This window comes from Lathyrus oleraceus, chromosome 7, assembly GCF_024323335.1.
Source record: "Lathyrus oleraceus cultivar Zhongwan6 chromosome 7, CAAS_Psat_ZW6_1.0, whole genome shotgun sequence".
In the NCBI taxonomy this organism is placed as follows: domain Eukaryota; kingdom Viridiplantae; phylum Streptophyta; class Magnoliopsida; order Fabales; family Fabaceae; genus Lathyrus; species Lathyrus oleraceus.
The window spans coordinates 137,399,222-137,403,849 of record NC_066585.1 but is presented as its reverse complement, the minus strand read 5'-3'; positions in this window follow the sequence as shown (position 1 = coordinate 137,403,849).

The following is a 4,628-nucleotide window of genomic DNA, read 5'->3' as shown; positions in this document are numbered from 1 at the left end:
CTTTGAATTTAGCAGTATCTTCTCAACTTCTGCTTGACTGGCAGGCATTTTGGCTTCAACAGCAATCTATGCTCCACAATCTCAGAATCCAACCCAGGCATGTCTTGATAGGACCAAGCAAACACATCTGAATACTCTCGAAGAAGATCAATCAACCCCTTCTTGACATATGGACACAGTCGAGACCCAATCTTGACTTCCTTCACATCAACTTTGAATCCCAAATTGACTAACTCGACTTGCTCTTTGAACGGCTGAATGGTCTTTTCATCTTGCTCAAGAAGACGAGATAATTCATCACTCACTTCCACATCACTTTCCTCCTCTGGCTCAAACACAGATAATTCATCGTATTCAATGGGGTTAGGAATCAACCTGCATAATGATTTGATATTTTGATTTTAGAGAAGTAAATTTGTGACCAAATATTATGCAGATGGACAATTATATTATTTGTTTATGTTTTTTGTGATTACCATTTTCAGAAGAAAGCAAAAAGTAAAAACAAAACATCATAGATATGGATGAATAGAATTAATTTTATTAATGATCAATTTGAAAAGCCCAAAAAATGTTCACTTCTCCCTTAGGCATATGAGAAGGATTTTAAAACATATAAAAGCAATTACTTAGATCTATGCAAAATAACAGGAATATCAACAACAATCGAATTGTTGCAAGCCTTTCCATTCGTCATAAAATTGGTGCAGTCTTCCTCTTCGTCATCCTCTAGCACAGCAGTTAAGTGTTGTTCATTTCCATGAATGAACCCTCCTCTACGGAAGATAAGTTCCATATTTTCAGACCTTGCAATTGGCGAACCTTTCTGGAACCCCAAACCGGTTCTGCCTTTGTTATCGGAGACCTCTACCATGCGCCCCCACTAATCGATATTGCCTTCTTCCACAATCTTTTGAGCATCCTTCAACGAGGACATATGTGCCCCCAACTCTCTTCTCAGCAGCAATAGATAAGGCTTGGAACGGAGTTCCAACCTCATCCTCAGCTTCCACATAAGAGAAAGATGACAAATGGCTAACCAACAATGCCTTCTCTCCTCCAATAATCACTAGCTTTCCATTCTTCACAAATTTGAGCTTCTGGTGAAAAGTTGAAGTAACAGCTCCTGCCTCATGAATCCATGGCCTTCCCAATAAGCAAATGTAGGCCGGGTGGATATCCATTACTTGAAAAGTAATATGAAAATCACTTCGACCTATCTTGACTGGAAGGTCCACTTCACCAATAACCGTCTTGCGCGAACCATCAAAAGCTTTGAGGATTACACAGCTATACCTCATGGGCGCTCCTTGGTAAGATAGCTTTGACAAAGTTGACTTCGAAAGCACATTTAGTGACGAACCGGTGTCAACAAGCACATTTGACAAAGCATCCTCTTTGCAATTCATCAGATGTGCAAAGCCAGATTATGATTCCTTCCCTCGTCAGGGAGTTCTTCATCACAAAAGCTGAGATTATTGCAAGAAGTTATGTTAGCCACAATATGGTCGAATTGATCCACTGTAACATCATATTCTACAAAAGCTTGTTCCAGAACTCTCTGTAGTGCTTCTCTGTGCGCTTCAAAATTCATGAGCAGAGACAACACTGAGATTTTTGAGGGGGTTTGGAGCAACTGCTCCACCACATTAAACTCGCTTCTTTTAATCAACCAAAGTACCTCATCATCATCATTGGGTTTCAAGTTGCTGGATTCACCAGACTTATCTTTTTAACAACCAACTGGATTGACCATCCTTCATCATTGTAGCGTTATACTGATACGGCACAGCTTTATCAAATGAATACGGGACTGGGCCCGCTAACTGTATTACCAACGGCGATACTGATCTTTGATTGTTGCTGTTACTGGAGTCATACTGAATCACCAACTTCTCAGGCTGCTTGAAAACAGGTACTATGACAATAACATCGTCATCTGCATGATAGGATTGAACAATTTGGATCATGCCTTCATCCATTAAACGTTGGATGTGTCTTTTCACAACTTCACAACCCCTCGGGTTAACACTACAAATAACACAAGCATCATGGTCGTGCTCACATTCACTTACCAAACAAACATCCTTATGCATCTGCACCAAGGACCTCCTGATAAAACGTACATAAAAAACTTTGAATTCTCTAGGACAACCATCCACCATATTCACAAAAGAGTTCCCATGAGCGGGCAATGGGTTAGCTTTCACATTCGGCGCACGGTCCTCGAAGGACACCATACCACTCTTCATCAATTTCTGAACCTCATACTTGAGTGGATAACAATTTTCAATATCATGTCCGGGTGCTCCTTGATGAAAAGCACAACGGAGCTCAGGTTTATACCACCAAGGAACTGGTTCTGGAATCTGTGGCGGGTTTCTTGGTTGAATTAAGTTCTTGAGAACTAAGGACGGATACAGCTCTGCGTAAGACATAAGAATCGGGTCAAAAGAGACCTTCTTTCTCTCAAAGTTTTGTTGCTGATGATTGTTGTTGGTATTGTTGTTGTTGTAGGTGTTCGTTCGTTGTTGCGGTTGTTGTTGTTGACGTTGATGTTGATGTACTGGTGTTGTTTGTTGATTAGAAAATACCGGGATAACGGAAGATACTTGATGATGATGATGTTGACGGGATGTTGGATTCCTTCTGATCTGAGGCCTCCTCTGCCTCCCACTGCTTATTGCATTCGTCTAACTGTCTTTCTTATTACCAAAATTACTATCATACCTCTTGCTTGTTGATGCCTCATATTTTGACAAACGTCCCTCTCGGACTCCTTCCACAAGCTTCATCCCCATGTTTACCATTTCGGTAAAGTCACTGGGGGAACTAGCAATTATTCGTTCATAGTAAAATAAACTCAAAGTTTTCAAGAAGATCTTTGTCATTTCTTTTTCCTCCAAAGGAGGAGTGATCCGGGCAGCCAAATCCCTCCATCGTTGCGCATATTCTTTGAGTGTCTCTTTATCCTTCTGAGACATAGACCTCAGCTGGTCTCTATCTGGTGCCATATCCATGTTGTACTTATATTGCTTGACAAAAGCCTCCCCCAGATCATTGAAAGTGTGAATGCTGGCACTGTCCAATCCCATGTACAAACGAAGCGCAGCGCCGGTCAGACTATCTTGGAAGTAGTGGATAAGCAATTGATCATTGTCGGTCTGAGTAGACATCTTGAGAGCATACATCATAAGATTACTGAGCGGACAAGAGTTTCCCTTATACTTTTTAAAGTCAGGCACTTTGAACTTCACCAGGATCTTGAGTTAGGCACCAAACACAACTTGACAGCACTCTTCCCAAACAAATCTTTACCTCTCAGCATCTTCAATTCGTTGCGCAACTCAAGAAACTGATCTTTCATATCATCCATCTTTTCATAAACATCCGGACTCTCAGACGGCTCAGAATGATAGATGGTGTCCTCTACATGAGGCAAAGTGTGCACAAAGGGAGGTGGCATGGACATGACCGGGCTAGATACCGGCATGGAAGCAAAGGTAGGCACAAAGTTGGACGGCATTCCCCACGGGAATCCGGAAGGCATAGTTGGTGCGAAGTGGGTGGCAGCAGCAGGCACGGTAGAGGTAACCACCTCTGAAATAACAGTCCTCGCAGAAGGAGTTGCAGGCGTTGGAGAAGATTGACTATGAGCGGAAAGAACTGACTCAATCATGGCAGTCAGGCGGGAGATCTCGTCCTTCAGCTCTCTGTTCTCTTGCTCTAGATGCTCCATGATTTTCAGATGATTGGCTCGGGTATTGTACCGGTGAGTCAGCTTGGCTAAAGCACAGAAGAAACAACAACTAGACATCTGGCGAAAACCTGCTTATGCAAATGATGCATGAGATGCAATGCTTGATTATTTATTTTTGTTTTCAAGGAACTTACTATATCATTTTTAAATTTATATATATAAATAGCAATTGCAACAATTTGATATGACCAAAAATCTCTTTTTAATTTTATAAATTGGAAGGATTACACTGAGTACAATTTCAGAAACCAAATGAAAATAACAAGAGAAAAGGAGACTAGTCATCCTAAGGATCCCTAACAATAATGTCAGAAGATCTGGCTGTAGGCGCGTACTTCCTTCGAATGCGACGGATCTCGGTCTCAAAAGAAGCCTTCATCTGAGTCTTCTCAAGGACAAGTTGGTCAACAATCTTCTTCCAAGCAACAGAAGGTTGAGGCATGCTAGAAGATGAAACCTCTGGATGTCTCTGTCTCTTCGTCACTCAGTCTTCAAGTAGCTCAATAAGTGCATCTTTGTCCTTAAACTCCAACTGCAACTCTTCATGCTCCTTGCTCAAAGCACGGAAACGATCTTCCCACATATCCTTCTCTTGCTTCATCTTGATGAGCGTGTCTTCCAACTCCTCTACATCTCGGTTAGGGAGAGTTAATGGCTCAACCACAACCATAGACATAGGTCTTTCACAAGGATAAGGCATCTTCAACTCCAAAGCTCTCTTCTTCACCCAAAGACTGTAAGCTTCCAAAGCTACACAATTGCACGGACAAAGCTCGGACCTTCCTTTCCTATGCACATTATGCCAAGCATGCACAATCTTCTACTTCAAATGTTGGGGATCTTTACCCTCTTGATAGAAAAGACTTTC